This window comes from Corvus cornix, chromosome 12 (assembly GCF_000738735.6).
Source record: "Corvus cornix cornix isolate S_Up_H32 chromosome 12, ASM73873v5, whole genome shotgun sequence".
In the NCBI taxonomy this organism is placed as follows: domain Eukaryota; kingdom Metazoa; phylum Chordata; class Aves; order Passeriformes; family Corvidae; genus Corvus; species Corvus cornix.
Window position 1 is genome coordinate 9,913,929 of NC_046342.1, and position 23,096 is coordinate 9,937,024.

At 47.9% G+C, this 23,096-nt stretch overlaps 1 long non-coding RNA gene across 1 annotated transcript; it reads left to right on the forward strand.

Annotated features, from left to right (window-relative positions):
- Nucleotides 1-643: 643 nt before the first annotated feature.
- On the forward strand, nucleotides 644-22,738 carry LOC109143334. Its single transcript, XR_002043402.3, has 4 exons — nucleotides 644-919; nucleotides 3,310-3,478; nucleotides 13,100-13,203; nucleotides 22,233-22,738. It is a non-coding gene; the product is annotated as an uncharacterized LOC109143334 (long non-coding RNA).
- Nucleotides 22,739-23,096: the final 358 nt, after the last annotated feature.

Below are 23,096 nucleotides of genomic sequence, written 5' to 3' on the forward strand. Positions count from 1 at the left end.
AGCAATGCCTCCCAGAGAGCAGTCTGAGTGAGGTCACTCTGATTTTGGGAACAGGTTGTAGGGTGCAGCTGTTTTGAGCCATGCTGAGTCACTTGCCTTGGGCCGAAGACTGTGCCCTGCTGTATTTTCTATACTTACCTTTATTTACTTTTATTTGTGAGTGTCTCTGGAGTGGTCTGAAGAAATGCTGGTGCAAACCCAAGGGATCCATATCCCTGCAGCTGAAGCTCACCCTATGCAACCATCTCCACTCCTTTATAATAATGTTCCCACTTCTCCTTCACCACTTCACCCTTTCTGCTTGGCCCCCACCTCTCAGAGCGAGCTGAGCTCGGTGGGACTGTGCCTGTCCCCCACAGCAGCCGGGAGCGACGGCTGTGGCAGGGTGCAGCCAGCACTGCCCCTTGTCACCTCTGGGTCTCCATGCCCTGTGACAGTGGCAGCCCTCTGGAAGAACCCGCCGTGGCAGATGCGGCCTCGCAGCCCTGCTGGGGCTCTGTGCTCGGCAGAGGGGAACGGCTCCGGACTCTAATCCGAGCAGACAGATTGAGGTCAAACGCGCCCTTCGTGCAACAAGCAGGGAAGGGCAGGGGAGGGGGAGGAGAGGAGGGGGTGCCTGTGCTTGGGGCAGCAAGGAGGGTGAGAGAGGGACCACTGGGGACTGGGAAGCCTGGGCCCCTGCTGGCCCCTCTCCGAGGGGACTGGGGTGGTGAGGGGTGCCAGGCCCCCCAGTTTCACCAGTGGGTGTGAAGTGCAAAGGCAGGGCTGGCTATGGGGTGGGACAGATTAGCACTGGGCACATCTCTCCCAGCACCCCATGCAGTTTGTTTGGCCCTTTTCTGTTGTGATTTCAGCTCCTGAGAGCCTCCCGAAGTTGAGGAAAGTGAAAGGTTCTTCCTTGGGACAAGGAGCAGGACGGGTAAGTGTCAGCTGCACCTCATCTTGTTGGCAACCTTTGAAGTTACCGTGCTGGGGACTGACCTGCTACTCTTGTGGCAAGTTATGGGCTCACAGGACTGGGAGGTTTCACTGCTAAACCTCTATGTGCCAACCACTCCATCTGCTTCCATCCACCTCTCTGCCCAGTGGCATGTAAACACCTGTGGGAAGAAGAGCCCACTGCAGAGCACCCTTCTGCCTGCTGCCCCATTCCCAGCATCTGGGCTTCCCTCTTGGTTCAACCCTGCTGCCAAACTGAGCATCAAGGGATGAACAACAAGCAGCTGGAGGAGGATTTATTCTGCTCAGGTTTGCTCTTTTGTGGTGCTTTGGCATTTGCACACTGTGCTGTGGATGCTGGTCACTGCTGGTAGGGCAGGATTTTAGTGCTCCCTGGTTCGTGTCCAGGCTTTGGCGCGGGGTCTTTCCCCTCTGTCATTCAGCACAAATAATACGGAGTAAAAGAAGGGACAAGGCTTTAAAAACCCAAAATAATTCCCCCCAGAAATGGGGAGCCCTGGCTGAGCATTCTCTTTTTTGCAGAGTCTGGTGGTTGTTGCAAGAAAACACATTGCATTGAGCATAAAAAAATATACCCAGGCATTGGGACAATGGGTGTCCTAAACAGTGTCTGTTCCCATGTACATGATGCCTGTTAAAATGAGCTCTTTGCTACCTGGGTACCATGGAGGCTGCTGGTACCTTCTCATTTGGCTTAGGATGGAGATGGCTCAGTTTTCTTTCAGTCCAGGTAAGCCTGTGTTATTAAGGAAGTCTTGAGTGGCTCTGAAAGCATCTGCTCCTAGCTGGAATTGCTTGGACATGTCTAAACTGTACAATAGCCTGCGATGCCTGAACTCATTCTCTGCTTGCCAGGAGGGGTACAGAGGTGTTTGTTGTGTGGCCAATGTCCCCCCTGGCTGCCCAGGACCCTGCTCCTTGTGCTTAAATGTCCAAAGGCGATGTCTCCACGGTGTGACAGGCTCAGGGAGAGGGGCTGGGAGCTGCCTGGCTCTGAGAGCTGGCCTACTCTGATGCAAATCCTGTTAGTGGTGAGGCAGGACGAGAGGGACAGATGTGTGGAAAGAGAATCAGCTCCAGACAGAATATATGTATTTTTTTGCCTGCTCCCCGGGAGACTTTAGGGAGTCTCAGAGCAGCATTTCACATAGTTGCTCAAGTGGAACTGCGCTGAGTAAATAGTTGCATTTCAGCAGTGGAGATTTAAAACCAAGGTCTTGGTAATTTCTGGCTGCTGAAAATCCCTTGGTACTTTTCAGAGTAGTGAGTGTGTTAACCCCAGTACCTTGGCCAAATTCCCAGCTGGGAACCACCTCATAAAATCCCTTTCATACTCCTAGCAGGACCCATCTTAAAAAGACTTCCTTCTTTGTTTTTTCATTGTTTGCCCCAGCTGCCTCCCTACTCTGGTGAGGCATAATTTTGAGCTTAGACATGTTTCTAGCTTATATATTTTTAGTACTCATGTCATCCTTCTACCACCATTGCTTTTTCCCATGTTTACTGACTATAGTTGGAAAGGAGACAGAAATCACATCTCCTTCATCCTGATAATAAATAAAAAAATTCATGTACCTGCTCTGCTTGGGCCATTTCCCATCCACTGGTTATCCTGACAGCCTTTCTTTGCATCTATTGTTGCTCTTGAGAGTGGCTGACCAGTTTAATTTGTGAATTGGGAGATGCCCTCCTCTGCTGGAAATCCTCCCCTGCATACACCTTAGGATCAAATTTACCTGTTTTGTGCCTTTATCTCACTAATCAGCCTGTAATTGACTCCTACAATCAAAGTCCTTTCCTCTTCAATCATTTTCAACTTATGAATTCCCCATTTGCGGCAGAAATTCTTGAAAACTATATGGTTTCCTTCAGGGATTGAGCTGTGTTCAGGCTGTGCTTCCAGTTGTCTTCCCTGGTTTCTCCTGCTTCTCATAGGCTAGTTTAATTAAGAAAGACTCATTAGGGAAATTGTTGACCAGGACAAATCCTGAGACCACTCTGCAGGGAGCTCCACTGCTAAACTCCCTGCAAGCTGTACCCTTCCCTCCTTGTCCACAGCTATCCCTCCATCAAATCCTACTCTGCCACTGTAGTGCCTGGGATAAGCTCTTCCTCTTTCTCACAGCAAATCATGGCCCTTCATTAATTGATTCACTAAAATGTGTATTTTCCTTTACCTAGAAGATCAGTTAGTAGCACAAAAAGGTGAGATAAAAATAAAAACAATCCCAAATGGGATAGTCCTGCATCCCGCACGTTTCACAGCCCTGCCCAGTCTTTGCTTCCTCCCTTGCAGAGGGCCGTGGGTGACAGCTGCTCAGATTGCTTTTTCATCCTTCTTACTTACAGGTGCTGCATTTTATGTTCCTCACCTCCTTACTGGTGGATTTATTGAAGCCCTTGCTCTCAATCTGTCTGTTTCATGGAATAGTTCCTCCAGGAATCTGGGTTGTGAGATACCTGGCCTAGTGATTTGATCACAGAAAGGTCTTGGATCTTCCCTTCTCTCTCAGCTGTGGTAAGTACATTTTCCATATCAGCCACTCAGCTAAGTTCATATGCTTGTAATTATTGTCACTGTCCAGAGCTGCTGAGAAGAATTTGTTTAGTCTTGGGACCTCACCTAGATTTCCTGTGAACTCTCTTCCCACAGACTGAATCACAGCACTGCTTCTTCTATCTTTATTACTTTTGTGTTTGTATGACCAGAGAACCTCTCACTATTTAATATCCTTCCTCAGGTCTAACTCATTTGACATTTGGCATTTCCCACTCCATCCCTTCTATTTTCAGCCCCTAAAATCTTTGCTCTTTGCTGGTTAATCATTTCCCTTTCTGTGCTCTCTTCTTATTCCTTTTGTCTGCATTGCTCTACTCATTCTAGCAAGTTAGGAGCCGCCCAGGACCTACTCCTTCACTATTTTTCTGTGTTTGGGGTGAAGTCCCCAGGGAACTTTGCCTTTGGTTCAAAGACATTTGAACCTGCCTTTTATAGGCAAGGCTGGGTTTGCCCTTTTGAAACCAGGAACCTTTAGGCAGCACTCTGCTGTTGTTTATCTGTCTGTTCTGTTTAGAGTAAGTCAAAATGAGGCAAGAGTTTTAAATAAACCACTCTGTCCAAGGTTATTTTCCAGTTACATCTCTTCCACTGTGTTTTTATCATTCACCAATATCGAGTCTAAGTCACAATCATGTCTTGATGATGCATCTACAGTTGATGTTCAAGTCTTTAACTGTTCCATCTAGGATGTGTGAGCTTTCACTGTTGCAGTTTTTAGGTTTTATTTGGGTAGTTAGTCTCCTAGAAGGGACATTTTTCATCGTTTCTCTCTTTTTATTATTAACATTAACAGAAATCTCAGTGTCCATCCAAACTTTCAGCACTCTCCTAACGGAGCTACTTCTATTTCTTTTGTCCAAGAGGTGGTGGCCCAAAATGATCTTCCATCCTGTCGTATGTCTTCATCCATCACATTCGTGAAGGCATTGCTGACTTTACAGCTCCTCTTTCCCACCTTTCCTGAGGGAAACAGTGACATTGGTACCTTTGCTCTGTCAGGTTTGTTGCTCCTCCTGGCTTTTGACACCTCTCCAGCACCTGGGGCCATGGCATGCAGAGCTGTTGTGTCCTACTGGGTGTGTTTGTTCCTCTGAGCTGCCTCCATCCTTTGCCTAAGGGGACCTGACAGAGCAAGGGATAAGAATGTAAGTGCAGAGCGAGTGCCTGCATCAAGGTCCCCCCTTCCCAGCTCTTTCCAGCTGTGTGACCTGGCCAGCCTAGAGCTCTTTGGCTGCACAGATGGGGAGACAGTGTCTTTTGTCTCCTTCAGCCTTTTTGTAGCTCAGGCTGTTGGTGCCTAATCCCTGGAGCTGCCCATCCCTCTAACTCCTGTCCCAGCTCTGCCTCTCCAGTGTGATCCTCTGATGACCAGGAGTGGGGACCCAGCAGCTCCTGCTGCATGGACAGCTCCTGCTTGGCCTCAGCAGCACTGCAGAAATATGTTTTCCTCTGAACCTTTTCCATAATTACCTTCCTTTCTAAATTTTTTTTTTCTTTTCTGTAGCATATTGTCAGTGTCTTTGGACTCGGGCCTCTTGGGATCCTCAGGAGAAAACACGAGCTGATTTCCTCTGGAGAGGAAATGAGCAGCCTCCAACTTGCCAGTCTGGGTGGATTATCTTGTCCTCTTGCTTTTAATAAGATGCACAGGATTAAAGAATGACTGTGGATTAGGTTGGTTGTTTTTGTTTTTCCCTGAGTTTTAACTTGGCATATAATTGGAGGCAAAACAGAGGGTTCAGGGTCCTCGTGCACCCCTGCCTTCCACACTGGGACTGGCAGCAAACCTATTAGTGAATCCAGCCAGGGACAGGGACCAAGGGGTTTGTGGCTTTGAAGGACTTACATGTTGTTAAACATTTCACAGTGTTTGAATTTTTGTATGTGTTGGTTTTTGTTTTCTTCCCCCTTCTCCCCTCCACTTCATCTTCAACATCTGCTCTCCACAAACCTGATTTTGAAAAATGCATGCACTTACTAATTTATGAGCTGTGGTCAATGCTGTGGGAAGAGAGACCTGAAGGGAAAAGGGGTTTGTGGAAGCAGCAGGGCCCGTAATGAGATCAGGGATAGGGGAGGCTCCATGTTTGGACTCTGCTCCTGCTCTCACTGAGACACTTGATCCTCAAGGGAATGAACATAGCAAATGATATCGTCAGCTCTCCAGCAGTTTAATATTCCTCTAAATGATTGATAGCACAATGTACAGGACCTTCAGACATAAGGATTGAAAGGTTTAGACCACAAATATCCTGTGTTTATGGCTGATAGCAGTGTCTAGAGGAGAGCAAGTGCCCTGATGCTCTCCTCTGCTTGCTGGGGCAGCAGTGGCCATTGCCTGGGGAAGGCAGTCCAGCTGTTCACCTCTGTGGGGGGCAAGGAAGGTCTGTTTCTGTTACAGCAACATATTCATAGATGCTCTTTCTTGGTGTGTCCAAAGCCTTGTCTTCCTCTGCTGATGTAGGGAAAAACAGAGTCAAAGGTGGGTGCCAGCTCCTTCTCATGGAAAAAGGACCAAGGCAAAGCTTTCCGGCATGGTGGGGTTTGCTGGCATCATCTCCTCCTGGTGCATGTGGCTGGCACCTGGGCTGAGGCAGGTCCCAGATGGCATGCTGTAGAGACCACAATGCTGGAAGGTACTGACTCCTGCACTCTTGAGTGCATTTACCTCAGTTAAAAAGAAAAAGATGTGAAAAATGGTGGATGGTGGAAGTGTTTTCCTGATTTCAAGCACTGTTTCAATTTGATGGCACTTCTACTGTAGTCCTACTGGAACCTTGCAAATGCGATTGATTTTCTCTCTTAACCCTTCTCCCCTACTCCCATCCTAGAAACAGATTTTGCTTCTCACAAGCCCGACAGTGCCCCAGTTTCTGGATCCCCTGAACATGCAGTTTGTGTTGAAGGAGGTGTTCGTGCTGGGCTGGTGGTGGTGGCTCCTCCAAGAGCTGTGCTCACCAGCCTGTTACTGCAAGCTGTTCAGGAACATGGCAGCGCTGGACAAAATGGGCTTGTGCTTGAATGGCTTCTCAGGGGACTTTGGTGGCTTCAAGCAGAAAAAGTGCAATTAGTACTGAGGCATCTGGGATGTGTTATGACTCTTTTGACACACAGAGAGTCATATGGATTTTTCCAAAGGGATGTAGAAAACATAAAGACAGGTCATCATTTGGTCCTTCTGATCTCAACATGCACCCCATTAGCAAAGGGAAAAAATGATGCAGGAAATTTGTGAGTTGGCTCAGTTGCCTGTGGGAAAAGATAGAAGTGAGGAGGGGAAAATACTACTTTAAATGTAACATCCATATGCCCATTTAGGATTTAATAAGAGACTTACCACATCTCTGGTAAGTGACAGCTGGTTATTAGAAGCATACGCTGAAGCTGTGGATCATCTAAAGTCAAAACTGATGCTTAGCTATTTGTACACCAGTACATCTGCCTTTAATAATGCTTTTAATTTTGTTAACATGCTTTAACTAGCTTATTAAATCAAAATAAAGTGGGAATCTTACTCTTAATGCAACCACACAAAAAGGATCCAACCTCAAACCCTGCCTCCCTGGCTGTATCCCATGATGTCCCAGATAAAAATATGTCCAAGGATAGGTTTAAACCAGCATGTTATTCTGGCAGAGTTACAACAATGTTATATTTCCTCTCTCTATCCATTCCTCCTTTTTTGACTTCTGTGTTTCCATGCTTGGCACCCTCCACAGCTGCTGTGCGTGGCATGGGTGGGAAGCTCAGCCTGGTTTAAAGTTGTTCCATCTAAAAAATAGGCAGCAAGGGTAGTTTCTCCCGACTCTTTCAGAGGAGGCGGCACTTCTGGCCTCTCTAGGTGAGTGAGTGATCAGAATCAGCTCTTCAGAGTGCAACATCCTGAGTTGCGAGGGAGCAAAAGCCTGGACTCGGTGGCACAGGCTGCATCTGTTGTGTTTTCTGCTTTAATAATGACAGACTGAGATGCTTTTAGTGTGGTGGGAGTGTCCCTCAGCCCATCGTGCTGGATGAGCACTGCCAGCACGCTGCTGCTGCGCTCTGCGTTTGCAAACAGATTCGCTTGGATTGGGCTCGCCCTCCACTTTTCCATGCCAGCCCTGCTGTTTGTGCCAATGTACTTTCACGGCGTGGAGGCAGTGCTCTGAGATGGCTGCTGGTGGCTACCATGTGGGCAAGAGGCAAATGAGGGCCCTCCCTGCAATCTGTGCTGTGACAGAGAGGGAAGGAGGGCAGCTCAGCCTTTAGTGATGCCAGTGCCTTCCAATTCCTGTCCCACAGCACTCTCTGCCCCTCCCTGCTAATTCCCATGGCCTCTCTTATCCCCTGCGTGGAGAGATGCACCAGTGTGAAATGTGCTCCTTGAGTACACGGAAGAAGGGCAGCAGCATGGTGTTAGTGCTTCGGGTCCCATGCAGGCATGCTCTAAGTTTGACTTAAAAGAAGAGATGACTTTTTGGAATCAGTTTTTTGGGTTGCCTGCACCACCTGCTTGCCCCTCTCCAGCTTGGCGAGGTTCAGCAGTGGTTCCCTGCCCACAGGGAACGTGGCATGAGCCCGAGGCTGAGGTGCCGCCTTATAATCATCTGTATGTTTAAGTCTATCTACTCTGTTTCAGCCAGTTTGTTACTTTACATATTCAAATACCTCCCAATTAACAAAACCTTTATGGGATGCCACCCTCAACTCTTCTTTGTCGCCATCCCGAGACTGTGTCTCACAGCAGGTGTCTTGCTCCTGCCTTGTTCCACCCTTCTCTCTGGTGAGTGCTGCTAAGATGCCAGCACGTGCCGGCAGAGCGGGCCCTGCCGAGCTCAGTGTGCTCCGAGACTGTGGCCTCATTGGTCCCCACTTCCGTCTAAGCAACAGAGCGGAGAAATTGCCTGTTACCTTGGGTCGATTCTTCATGCACTCCTAAATTGCTTTGTATTGACACGCTGTCAGAAATGGATTGTCACATTAACCCAGCCGGAGCTGGGCCGGGGCTCGCGAGCACGTGCTGTTGGACTGATCTCCCTACAGGGTGAAGGGCAGGCTGGTTTCCTCTTGGGTTTGCAGAGATGTTTTGCAGCACTTTCTAATTATGATTCAGATGAGCCAGTGAAAGGCAAGGCTCTCTGTATCCTCCGTTCTACAGCCATTTCTTCTTCCCTTGTTGGATCAGAAAAGTGACTTGCAAGAGTGCTGGCCTACTGGTCAGACTCACAAGCTCTCTTCCAGGGTGAGAGTAAATGACTGAGCACAGACTCCCAAGGTTTAAAGGATTAAATTAAATTAATTTCCCCAAGATGAATCTGTTTTGCCCATGACGGTAGCTGTAAGTGATCTCTCCCTGTCCTTATCTTGACCCTTGAGTCTTCATTATATTTTCTCTCTCCTGTCCAGCTGAGAAAGGGAGTGGTAGAGCAGCTTTGGTGGGCACCTGACATCCAGCCAGGGTCAGTTCACCACATCAGTGACTTCGAATATGGGGAATATAAGGAAGGAAGAGTGATGGACTCACTTTTCCCCATGAGCCAGCTTGCACAGAGACTCCCATTTCTTCTGGTCATTTTTCTAGGTGATGTGTAATTTCTAGAGCTTCCCATCCCTACCCCTAATGACCTTTTCAATTTCTCTAATAAGGTTCCTCCTCAGAGATTAGCGAATGCCTCGTGAAGCCAGAGTGTACACCACCCACTTCATTCCCTTTGTCTCTCATGCAGCTGAAAGAAAAATCCAACGCAATGCTACGTGAGCTGGCTAAACTCAGCCCATGAAGTCAGAGGTGCAGACAGTCCTTATGCAAGAGGGAGTGAGGGCTTGTGCCCCTCACCCCCTTTATGAGCTAGAGAGGTAACCGTGCCTCCTTGTAGGCAAGAGAGTGATGAGATGCACTGGGGTTTGCATGGGAATGCTTTGCCTGAGCAGCCGGTTCCTCATGAGGTTCCTTCCTTTGTATTCGTGATGTAGGTGAGCACAAGTCTGTTGTCCTCTTTCATGGATTTGTGGAGAAATCCCAGACATAAAAACAGCTATAGAGGTGTAGTTTGGATCCTCAGAACCCCTGGTCAGCTGCCTTGCAATATCATTGCCATATTTCTGTTTCCCATCCTCCTGAGGATCTGCTTCTTCTCTCTGCCAGACTCACCTCTGTTTTTGGTGTGCTGAACCAGTCAGTGCTGTTGGAACGCCAGGTTACTCTGAGCACATCTGGCTTACTGGCAAAGCCCAGTCTATGAAGCATCTTCTGGGCATGGCTCAGAGATCAGGGTCTGCATGGAGTGAGAAACTTTGGCCACTCTCACAAAATAGTGTCATGGCTAGAGCACTCCCTGCTAATATCTTTTCTCCCTTTGGAAGAGACTTGAACCCACCTGGAAAGACCCTCTTGATTGTCAGGTAATTCTGATTTTGAGCTGGCAGGAGAATCTGCTCAGTCCTCCTATTTGGACTTTTCAACATTAGAAGGAGTAATTAAATATTTTTTAAACCTTGGGTTGCAGTGAGCAAGTGAAAAGAAGCAGGACTTTCAGCCTAGAAGCTCAGGCACTCACCTGGGAGTAGGGGAGATGTGGGTTCCTGTTCAAGCTCTGGTGAATACTTATATAAATTATGCTATGGAGCCATCTCTCCTCATTGCTCTCCTTGCTTTCTCTTCAGCCCAATGAATATTTACTCATTTCATGCATGGTGGAAGATACTGAAATTCACAGAATGAGCATACTTGAGTAATCTCAAACTTTTATGCAATGTTCCAGGTCTCCTCTCCAAGTCCTTCCTCTCCCAGAAAGGGGAGGGACCTCCTCCCTCTCCACTGCAGTGCCCTCTCATAGGCATTCCTCTGAATGTCTGTTTAAACTTATTCACCTTTGCTTTCAAATGAGCACAGCTTTAGCTGATTCCTCAGTTGCTCCTATTTTGTCCAGCTTTGTCTTTCTTGACTGTTAGAATTGCAGGTACCTTCCTATGTAGGAAAACGTTGGGATGGCGGCATGAGAACTACCCCATGTCATTCCTGCAGTGAACGTTCCCTGCGCTCCGTGAACTCCTCCGTGGCACAGGAGAGGCAGCCACAGTGCCGTGACTGTTTGGTCGTTCTTGGCTGAGGGTGCTGCCATCGGAGCCAGCTCTGGAGTGGCATTTGGCCAGGCACACATTTTATCTGGTAGCTTTGTCGCCACAGCCCACTTTACATTAATTGCCATGCTGCTGATGTGGCAGTGCGTTTCAGCCCCTGCTGCCTGAAGCCACATGAATGAGAGACACCGGACTTCAGCCCAGGAGCCCTCCCAGGAGTTTCCTCCACCCTCCTCTCTGTGAACCTGTATCTGAGCATCTTTGTCCTGTTTGGTGCCTGACACTGCTGCTATATTGCAGATGAAAAACATCCTTTCCTGTATGGAATAGTTCCTGCCATTTTCCTGCTTGATTTGTCTTTCTCCTCTTTTTTTTTTTTTGCTGTTCAGCCTTTTCTTCTCATTCCTGTGCTTCCTCCCCCCTCGCCCTGATCAGTCAGACTTCTCCTAAGCCCTGATGTGTTGTGACTGGGGCTGACTGACAGCACTTCGTGCCTGACACACATCTCTGGGATGCAGCCCAGGATGTGTATTTAAGAGCAAAGTTGGATTGTAAAGTGCCATGTGGGAGTCTCTGAGAAAGGAGTCAAAACACCGTCAAGCCTATTCTTCCTGAGAGGAACGGAGATGTTGTGTGGAGCCTGCTGATGCCAGGAGAGACTCTGAAGGCTGGGTAGGGGTCATCCTGTCCCATAAGCACTGAAAGCTGCGCTCAGCCTCTTTGCAGAGCCGGGGCAAGGGTTGAGGGGAGCTATGGAGAACCAACCCCCCTTTTCTGCATTGGTGATGCTACTTTTAAATTCACATTGGGTCTATGTGGATGACATAGAGCAAGCAAGGGAGTCACCGTTTACTGCACCTGTTCTGGGTACAGGACATGGTGCCCTGTGGTGGCTGTTTCTGGTATTTTGGCAGAGAAAGGTGAGAAAATTTGGGCTGCAACTGAAAAGAGGGAGTTGATCATGAGTCTTCTTTCCATCTCCTCGTCATCAGAGGACTTCAGAGCAGCTGTTTCCCACCTTCCCAAAATTTGTTTCTTTCCACCGCAAACCTGGAATGGGTGGAGATTGTGGAAACATAAAATAGTTTGGGTTGGACAGGACCTTTAAAGGCCATCTAGTCCAACCCCCTGCAATGAGCAGAAACATCTTCAACTAGATCAGATTACTCAGAGCCCTGTCCAATCTGACCTTGAACATTTCCAGGGATGGGGCATCTACAACCTCTCCAGGCAGCTTGTGCCAGTGTTTTACCACCCTTACTGTAAAAAACTTAATCTTTATATCAAATCTGAATGGACTGTCCTTCAGTTGAAAACTATTTCCTCTAGAGATGTGCTGGCAGAGCTCTGGCTGGACTCACAGCTCTGAGCCACTTTATTCAGCCACCACACTCGACTTGTTTCAGCCCTGCCTGGGGTCTTGGGCTATTTTTATTGTACATGAGAGCATTTTACACAGAATGGGCCCTGATGAATTTGCAGAGAGCTGTGGCTCTGCTGGGAGTGAAGGAAGGTTGTCCTGGCATGGAGGACCTGGGTGAAGTAGAAACAGCTGTTGTCCTCCTCTCTCAACACACCTGCAGGCTCAGTGCCACTTGCCCAAGCTCAGTGATTATCTCCTGGGGCTTGGAGCTAGTCTGTTCTGCTTTCCTCCATCCAGTTCAGGCTTTAGAGAAGCTGGCTGGGCTGGAAGGTCTAATTTGTACTTGGAAGAGGCCTGTGGTTTTGAGGGCCATACTGAGCACCATTGTGTCACCATCCCCTGCCTGCCACCTCCTGAGTTTTCTGAGTGTAGAGTCATCTCTGCTCACTGAGAACCTTCTGAGCTTATCTTCCTGTCTGATGCAAAGTCACCTAAAAGTACTTTTTGCTGGCGCCCCTGGTGACCCCAGGTGTTCCTTGGAAATCTCTTGGAGAAGTAATCATCCCTTTTGGATTGCAGCATCAGTCACCTTCAGTCCCTCTGACAGTCCCAATTATCTTGTGTGTTTGGCTGTAGAGCACCAAAAGTAAAACACAGTTGTAGGCTTCTGGTTTGTAGAGTTTTCTTCACCTGGGAGAAAACCAGCAGGGTGACAATTTGTTCCTTGATCTCTTCACCTGCTGCCCTGTCCGTGCTCTTCTGGTGGCTCCTTCCTTTGGTGGAAGGGAGGGATAACACCTCAACATAACTGGTGCTGCTGGTGGGAGGTGTTCTCACTTCTGTAGGTGGGGAAGAAGTACATTATGATTACACTGAGAAATGGGGACTGATTTTGGGGTCTTTGCCTCCCCCCACATAGCAATAGTGTTCCTCTGTTCTGCCATGGGACCAAGAGGTGTGGGTTGAAAGAGACCTCAGGACCTGCTTGGAGCAGGTTTAGATCACTGAGGACCTTCTTCACTTGATTTGACTTGTTGTAATTTGACTTGACTACCGTGCTAATTTTTCTGCTGTTTCTTAATGCTCCAGCTTCTTTCACCTGAATCCTGTTCATATCCATCCTTCCATTTTTTTTTTTCTGTTTTCCCTTTTTCCAGCTACAGCACCAGTCCATGGCAGAAGGGGAGTGTCGGAGCCAAACTTGCTTTACCCCTTACAGACACAACCCTCCACTCATATTGCAGAGATACCTCCTGAGCAGGTGGGTGTCAGAAGTGCACCAGCAAGGGTGAACTCTTCCAGGAGAGACCCAGATGGAGCTATGAAAATGTTGCCGACTGATGTGGTATCTTGGTTAAAATTCACTTCAGGAGGTAGCCTGGAGCTATTGAGGGCCATCCCTTCAGATGGAGGGGGTAATTCCTGGGCAGGAATTAGCAGTCAGCACACCTGTTACTACAAGAGACTCCAGCTGAAAAGAGAAGAAGGATGGGAGGGGGTGAGGAAGAAAAAAAAATAGAGGCTCTTCAATTTAGTGCAATTATCTCAATTTTCCCAGGATAAGGATCCTTGAGATATTTATCTGATTTATAAGGGTGCGCGGCAAGGCGGCAGACACGTCCTTAAAGAGACATTTATCAATTTCTTAAGCGTGCATGAGGGGAGAAGAAAGAAAAAACAAATGAGTGAGAAGGAGACACCGCACGGAGACTCTCCTGGAGTTGGGAAGGAAAAAGGAAGCCTGCTTGCTCTGTATGTTTTCACTTGTGATTTATAATCTGTGGAGAACCACAGAAGCAGGAGGAGGTTGGCTGGGCTGGGACAGCAGAAGAGATCCTGTTGTAGACTGGGTTGCCTTTATACTTTCAGCAATTTATATTCCAGGGACGTGTATTAAGTATTCCCTGAAGAATTTCTGCTTACACTTCTACTGGGGAAATGCTGAGGGTTGGATTTATGCCAGGCCTGGAGAACTTTTCCAGTTGCAGAAAAGTGCTCTGAACCTGCACCAGTTTGGTTAAGGTGGTACAAGGTTTCAGTAGGATTCATCTTGTCCAAGTGCAGATGTTCTGGGCTCAGGGAATGCATGATTGTTTGCACTCACATTTAGGAGAGGGAAGCAGAATTCACCTGACACTCTTGGCTGCCCACTATTGGAGGGAATGCACTCCTCTCCATTAAAACACAGCCCTCTTTTTTATCTCCTTCAATGCTATCAGACTTTTTCCCTCTTGCCCATAACCACTGCTCTGCCCTTTAGTCCTCCTCCTCTGTGCCGAATCTTAATGCCTCTTCCTCTCCTTATGCTCTGCAGCTGCCATTGTTCTCTCTGCACCTTAGTAGCTAAAATGGTTCTGGGGACCTTTTGCATCTTGGAGGCTGCATCTTTTCTTTCTTCCTCATCATTGTCTTCGTATTACCTGTACAGGGGAGCAGGTATGAAAATCCTCATCTTTCCCAAAAGTGCAGCTGCCTTGCTGCCGTTCCTGCAGCTCCTCACACCTCCCTTTCCCCTCCATCACATTCAGGCTTCTCGGCAAACATCCCCAGCCCTTTTGCCTCTCTGTTGCTCCTTCACATCTACATCCCTCATTGTTCTGCCACCACTGTCTTGTCACATTGTACCCTACTCCCTGGATTTGACAATAGAGAGAAAAAAAGAAGGGATTCAGTGGAGGCGAATGAAACGGGAAGTGGGAGAGGAGGAGCAGAGAAAGAGAATATCAGAGGGAATGAGAACAAATGCTCGTAGCTTAACATGGCTCAGGAAGTCACCTGGGGGAGTCACTGACTGAGGGGTCACTGACCCTTGTGAGTAAATTTCTGTAATAAACTGGTAAAAGTACTGGCAGGCCCAAGTGATTTAGTCTAGAAATTGCTATAGTTCAGCTTCCCTCAAATGCAATTCAGCAGGACTCTTAGCAAGCACAAAACCCTTGCCAGCCTAAATATGGATTACTTTCCTTTGTCCCATAAGTTTGTCTCTTTACAGCGTGGTTATGTTCTCATAAATTTGTTGCAGCATGTTTGCCAGCAGCTGACCCGTTGGAAAGGATTTGGGTCCACCAGAAAAGCCTCTTGGATAAACCCCTCTTTGGCAATATGCCTTTTTAAGGCCCTCCTGCACACAGGTTGCTCTAGGAAATAACTGCTTTGTCAAGGACCAGCTAACTCACTACCAAAGGTCTGACTGAGGCAGCAACCCTCAGCTCTCACACATGGGCGCCTACTTATCATCACTGGCTGTGGATCTCACACCTCCTGCCCTCCTCTGTAATAGCTGACTTTGATAAATGAGATGCAACCTTACTATGAGGGGAGAAATTTTCAGATCCCTGGTCTCAGTGAAGGTTCTCATGGCATTAGAAAGTCAGAGATGCTTATCTGCCTGTGGTTCTTAAATTCTTCTCTGGTATCATCTTCACTTAGGCCTGTGGCTGGATCTTGCTGGCATGGGAAGGGAATCCATTAGCCTCCCCTGGGCTGCAGAGCTCCAGTTGTTCAGCTGCCTATAATGGCATTTGCATGGTACAGGCACTGTTTTCCTGTGTTGGTGTAACAAATGTGAGATGTTGCTTGCTAAAAGCTCTGTTGAGATGGACAATATATAATATGTATTTCTGCTCCACTGAGCAGAGTAGGTGGCAAATTATTTAGAGAATATATAGCTTGTTTTGTGCTGGTATTTGTGTTGTGGGATCCTGCTTCATGGGTAGGGGCCAGAATACTGCAAGTGGAAGTACAGTCAGGTGCAGGGAGTTTACATTTATCCTGTTTATTTTCACCTTGGCCCATCTGCCCACCATACCCCGCCGTACAGACTGGAGCATGCATATGGGCTCTTGTCTCAGTACATCCTCACCTTCAGATCTCTACAGACCTGGCAGCCAGGGGCTTGTGCTGCCCTTCCCACCTGCACATCTGCCTCTCCAAGCAGGTCACCATCTGCATTGGTTCCCAGAGGCAGGTAAAGCCTGTGCTGGAGGTATGACGCTCATTGCAGAAACAACAGCATCTGGGGTACCCTGGTGAGTTGTGCTGTGCATCAGCTGTGATTTCACATTACTCTGGATCTGTAGGGGTGCAGTGGGTACCCTTAGTCCCTTTGGGTACCCTTAGTCTCTCTCCCAAAATGTGGGCAGTGACCCAGCGGATGTGGCAGTGGAGAAGTAGCCCCAGCAGATGTGAGTAAGCGTTGTTGGGCATCCCTTTGAAGCAGAAGCAGCCTTGCAGGACATCCCTGGTGTACTCTGGAAGAAGTGATCAGTGTGTGGAGCCCTGCTACCAGCAGCCCATTGCTACTCACCTGCCCTGTCCCCACTGAACTGCCTTTAGTCATGAGCTGTGCTGTGCACGTAGAGGGAAAAAAAAAGAGAAAGAAAAAGAGAGGAGGGGAAAAAAAAATCAAAGAACAGTGTGTTTCTTGTTGTTTGATCTTTGAGGAATGCTGAAGAAATCTCTTAGGCCGCTGTCTCCCCGGTTGTGCTCGTAAGGAGATTATGGACCTCATGCTTTCACAGAAAAGCACCCGGCTGCTGGGCCTGGCACAGTAATCCAGACAAAGGATAACAGTGGCCTAATTAATTCTCATGTCTCTGAATCTGATAACAGCACAGTACACAGACGAGTCCGTAAGGACTTAATGAGTTTAATCGACTGCACTTGATGATTTTATTTGAAACCTTGTGCCACAAATTAAACTATTAAAAATGCACTTGAACTTGATTGGCAGCTGTAATCCAGGCAAAGTCTACTTAATCCGCAGGGGCAGGAAGCAGGGATGGATGCAAAAGGCTGGAGATGAGGAGAGGGGAGGGGAGGCTCTGGTAGGTAAGGGGATTTTGGGGTCAGTTTAAAGGAAAGCCGGAAAGAAGGGCAGAGCCTCATGGAAGCTGGGGGTGAGGGTGGGAGGGTAGGGGGTTTATCTGTGCTCACCCAACCCTGGCCTGAGCTGTGGGATGTGGAAAGGGTTCAATCTGTTCTTGTCCTGTGCTCTGCCCTGGAGGACTCTCCAAGCAGCTGGAGGGGTTTTTAGTTGGTTGGAGTGAATCAGCTGCTGGCTCTGGAGTGAGGTGTAACACCAAGGTTTTGCACAACTGAGGTAAGGAGGGTGTGAACCTTGTGCCCAGCCTCCAAATCTCATGCACACCAGCTGGGTGAAAGGCCAAGGAAATGCACACAGGGATATTCACTGTGTCCCAGGCAGTGGTGTCACCAGTGTGCAGGCACACACACAAATACTCAGTTGCTCTTCATCTGTAAAAGCTGCCCCAGTGAGAAGCAGCCTGTAAAAAGGTATCTGTGCAGAGACAGATACACTGTCCTGTGTGTTCTCTGCTACCTGCTGTCACTCACGTATCTGGTTGTGATCCAGACAATGTGTGGTTGTCACATATCCAGTTTGCTCCCATAAATAAATACCTATATATATATGTAGATGTGCACAAGCAGTGATTTGGCTCAAAATGGGTCATTAGCCAAGGAAGGCATCAGCATGGAAGTCTGCTTTGAAAGTCCCTTGCCCCCCACTCTGCTATTTAAAGTAATTTGCAAAAGATTTGCAAAATTATAAACCAATTTGCAAATAAATGGTCATGATTAATGGCATATTCTTTAGGAGGTGACGGATCTGTAATAGATCTGTAATCCCCCTTATTATGCAGGAGCCATTAATAGCAGTAGGTGTTAAGAGACTACATTAAAGCTAGAATGGGCTTCAGCTGTATCTGTGGAGTGGAACAGGTCAAGTTTTTGTTGCTATGGCTTCTTTACCTATTATTGTGCTCATAATTGGTAGAAAGCAGTGTATGTCAGTGCCACTTGGGTTTCACAGCTTGCTCATGTCACCTATCCTACCCTAAAACTCCCGCTCTTTGGCAGCAGAGGGAAAGCCTTCCTCTGCTGATGAGTGAAGGCATCACACATCCCCATGGCAGGAGGGGAGGGTGGCTCGTCCCTTTGTGCATCTCATCTCCAGCTTTCCTCCTGCTGTCGCCTGGAAGTGATAGGACAAGGGGTGATGGCTTCAAACTGAAAGATGGTAGGCTTACGTTAGATATTAGGGATAAATTCATGGCTTTGAGGGTTGCGAGGCCCTGGCACAAGTTGCCCAGACAGGCTGTGGATGTCCCATTCTTGAAAGTGTTCAAGGCCAGGTTGAACAGGGCTTTGAGCAATCTGGTCATGTAGGTGTCCCTGCCCACGGGAGGGGGTTGGAATTGGATGGTCTTTAAGGTTTCTTCCACCACAATCTAGTCTATGATTCTGTGATCCACACTGCTCCTGGATGTGTCTTGGGGTCTCATGGGAGTGCTGGGAGTGAAGGGGTTTTTTGACAAGCAGCTCTTGAGGCTGTGTTGGGTGGGTGAGGCTTCGGTGCAAGGGGGAGAGGAGCAGGAGGGAGAGCATGCAGCATTTTCTGGGGGGAGCCTGTGGCACACCCACACCCTGTGCTGGAGACTGAACCCACCACCTGAAGCACTCCTCAGAGACACTGAGGGATCAAGAGCAGTGCCAGTGCCTTTGATTTCTGAAACAGCAGGGCTCTGCTACATGGACATAAGCAGATGATCCAACAGTCCACAGCACACACCCTGCTGTGAAGGATGGTAAAAATCCTACTCCATTGATTCCCTTCACTCAGAGAAAATCCCTCCCTGACCTTACACTTTTCGAGGGGTTTAATGCATTGTACATGGATGGGACAGACTGAGAAACTGGCAGAGGAGTTCCATCCATCCTGCTGAGTACCAGCCTGGGGCAGTGGGCAGCCTGGTCTTGCTCTCTCCTGCATACGCTTTCACTACGATGCTGTGAATTTGCTGTATTGACAACTAGCTGAAATGTTTTTATCTGATAGGTTGCAGCTTTATCATTTTCCTCCCGCCCTCAAATTTTTTTGCATCTAACACCAAACATGTGGCAGGTGCTGGGCAGTGCCACAGGGGGTTGTGATCTTGTGAGGTCTGTGGCACCTGCAGTGGTCTGCCTTTGTACCAGGTTGGGATGGGAGTGTGGGTGAGAAAATGGGCTCTGCAAGCAAAGTCATTGATTAGTGAGTTGGTGATGCTCTTTATAGGGAAAAGGTGTGTTAGGGGAGGTTTTTCCTGGTGAGTTAACACTGAGATCCTGGCTGCTTCTCTTTCTGAAGCCTGGCAGTTCTAGAAAGCACAGAGATGGTAATTTAAGGTGTTGTGCATCCTGACTAATTACATCGGTCCTGGCCATAGCTGTCTTTTGTGTTTCTCACCTTAAAATACACTGTAAAGTTGCAATTCACAGTTAAACAGATGCTGTATGCTTTCCCAGTAGTGGCTACTTTTAAATTTTTTTTACTGAAAGGAAAATAATTGGCATATCTTAGACAGAATAATTCTTAAGGATCTTAACACGGGAGATCAGCTAGGGAATGGCAAAATATTTTCATCTATTTGGTGTTGTTAGTGCTTTGATTAAACAGACTGATATTTCTGAGTCTGTCACTTAGCATGAACAGCAGGATATTTTGTTATCAGGTAATTCCCTGCCTACAGTGGCTGCAGAAATGGTTGGATGTAAATCATGCAGTTAATAATACTCCAGTACAGAAGGCAGATGCAACTGCTAATTGCGGAGCCCGGGATGCTCGGTGAAATCACAGCAACTTATCAGCCTCTGTCAGGTCACTTGGGCTCTCCCCCAACCTCACAACTTCTGCCAGGCAGGATGCCATGGCTGGTGGCACAAGGGCTGTCCCCTCTGCTGCCCTCACAGCTGAATCGCAGGGTGATTACGGGCTGGGGACACTGCCAGCCCACGGCTGTCCCCCCGGCAGGGAAGTGCTGGCAGCACCGGCACTGTGGGCAAACAGCCACAGAGCCAGCGCACGCAGCGCGCTCCTCAAATATTTACCCTTTGTTTCAATCCCGACCTCTTTGCCTCTCAAGATAAATAATTTAGTGTAGAAGCCTTGAAGGTTAATCTTGCATTTATTTAATGTTACAGGACACTTGGCTCACTTACAGCTAAAAGCCCTGCGTGCTGGTTGTTAGTTTATTTAATCCAAGTGCAATTTTCTTCACCCTCTTCTCCTGAATTGCTGAAAGGGACGAAGGAGAGGAAGCGAGGGGAAGGAAGAGTTATCTGTATGCGGCTTTTAGCTCCTGCTGCAAACTCCATCAGGAGCAGCACCCTGGGGAAACGTCGATATGAGTGCCTCAGCCCAGCCAGGCATGTCATTCGCCAGTCGATCCGAGAGGCTGGCTCTGAGCGCCGCTGAGAAAAAAGGGGAAAAGCAGAGGATCTGACACTGACATCCCTGCACACCGGCTGTATAGAGCTGCCTGCCTTTGCCCAAATCTGTCAGAAATTGCTGGTGTGACAAAAAAAGGAAAAAGAGACAGTATGGTGGGGGCAAGGAGGGGGCAGAGGTGAGGCAGTGGGGAGGAAGAGTATGTTTGCTTTCATTGATGAAATGCTGTTTCTCTTCTTTGTCCAAAAGCATCAGGTGGTCCTTTGCAGGAGACCTCTACAGCACTGGTAGAAAACTAATGCAGAAGGGAGGGGGTCTGAGGGAGGTGTGGGCTCTGATTTACCTTGCTTGAATGATGTTTGTAGTAATTTCTACCAGGCAGGCCAAAACTTTTGGGAGGTTTGCAGTTGGCTCAGCACTGGGAGGCTCAGCACTGTGGGGGTCAGCACCTTTTCCTGCTGCCAGGGCCAGCAATGAGGAAATGGCCAGGAGCTTCCAGGTTTCAGCAGAGGTAGAAATCAGCTTGTTGCCCAAGAGTTTCACACCGATGGATGTGAAGAGAGTTGCAAACTTACTTGACAGTAACTTGCAATGGAGAAGACATTTCAGCAGCATCTTCTTTGTTCTCGTTTCCAGAGATGCACAAAAAGAAATGCAGGTCCTTCCTGAGAGTTTGTCAATATATCTACACTCCAGACAGATTGGACAAAGAAGCTGGAAAAAAAAAGCCAGACACATGGAGCAGACTGGCTGCTGAAGTTGGTTTGGCTTTTACAGCCCAGCCCACAATTCTGGATCAGAAATTTGGTGCTAGCTGCTCCCTCCCAACTGGGGCTTACAGCCAGGAACTCAGGAGGGGGGCAAATTCCAAGATTTCAGAGCAGCCTGTCTGTATTTGTTCAAGAGCAGACCCACGTGGACAGCAGGCAGTGAGGAATCCAGTTTTTCCTATCCTTGTGGCCAAGCCTAGCGGAAATGTCACTCCCACATTGCGGCCCCAGACTGCCCTCCCAAGCTCTGGCTGAAGAAATCTCCCTCCCAGCCTCAGCTTGTGCCTCACCAGGTCTCAAGAGCCACTTTGGCAAGCTCTGCATTCGTCTGGATGTGCTCCTCACCTCTTGCAGTGATAGCTACACTCATCCACCACTTCAGAGCATCTTGTCAACTTCCTTCCCACCCCTGTTTTTAGAGGCCTCCTATGGCGAAAAGTCTCTGATTTCTCTAAAGGAAATAATCCCTACATTTGGTAGCATTAGGACCAGCAAGGGGAGAGGAGAAGTGTCAGAGGATGCTGGCAGTGTGATCACACTAGCATGTCACCCTAGCATAGTCACATTTTCAGCTGCTCGTGTTGTCCAGCCCAGCTGTGACTTGCTGGTAATTACTTGCTTGTAGCTGGTGTGAGACTCCCAGTTCTCAAAGCCATCTGCTTACCTCCAGGTCCCTGCTGTGTGATCTTTTATTTGGAGTTCACCTCTACAGTTTATGGCTGTTTCCAGGATAACGTTCCAGCTGGAGAGCCTCTCGACTCCATCCTGTGCTGGCTTTTCTCCTTTTAAAGGACACTTTGCATCTTTCAAAAAACACCAACAGGATGCTGAACGTAGTCTGGCAGGATTTGACCCAAAAAGGATAGCCATGTGTGATGGGTGGGAGACTTGAGCGTCTGGGTGTTCATTTGTGCAATCCAAATCTCCTCAGGTAGAGATGTGGACAGAATGACCTTTCCCATGAGCTTCAAGTGCTTCAGTATTAAATGGGAAATAGCACAAGATCAATGTGTCTCGTAGCTTTTCAATGCCTCAGTCTGAACCAGGAGAGACAGTAATAAGAAAAAGAATAATTTAATAAACCGTATGTGTTGGGGTTTTTTTTCCTTCTAGTGAGGATTCTCATATGTGTTTGGATTGGTGAATAGGCTTATTTTTGTTCAAGACAGTAATTCAGCTTCGTTTTAATTTCATTTTGGTTCTTGTTGGTATGTACTGGTAAGGATATGAGAGTGGGATCTCTGGGAAGAGGCTCCTAATTTTGACCCCTGCCTGAATTATCTTCTGCAGGAATCACTTTCCCCTTGTTGTGGAGGAATATCTCCCACCTGCTGCCTGGAGATGCCCTGCATGTGAGAACAGTGTCTGGAGGTGGGACTACCTGGGGAAGTGGTGAATTGCAATTGGCTACTGCTTCGTAAATCCCCCCACACTGGAAGAGGTTTGAGCTGAAGATTTCCTAAGGGCAGCTGGGAATTCACAACCCTGAGCTGTGTTTGGCTCCTGGGACCTTTGAGAAGAAGCCATGTGGACGTGTTTTTCAGACATTTTTGTGTCAGCCTTTATGTACCACTTCCACGGTTTAATGTTTTAAATCATGACAAACACCCTCCCAGTCGAAACAGCTCCTATCAAAGTGGCACTCGCTCTCATAACACCCTGCCACCCACAAGGATGTGCTGATTGCTGCCAACCTTTTGGCAAGCTCTTTGCTTTTGTATTAGGACAAGGTGATTGACAATGCTTTGTGTGTCTTGATAATGGAGAAATGTACTATTTAGAGAGAGAAAAATTCACATAAGTGTCTCCCCAACACGATCTGCTGACTGCCTTTTCCTTTTTTCTTCCCCCCATATTTAAAAAATGTATCAAGCCAGACAGCTGCAGTGGCTGAAGAAAGCAGCTAATTCCCCTAACAAGTCTCTTGCAGAGAGAAGTGCCAGCCAACCCAACTCTGAACATGGGACTGGAAGTGTGTATAGGATTAGGGGCATATCTGGTGGCCCAGATTCCCCAAAGCCAATTAATGACTGTTACAGAAGGAGGATTTTCTTTCTAAGGTTAGAAATGAATCCTTGAGTCTGGAGGGGGAAATAAAAAAAAAGAAGAAGGAAAAAAGCTAGAAGAGCTCAGGACTCAAAGGGAAAGTTCAAA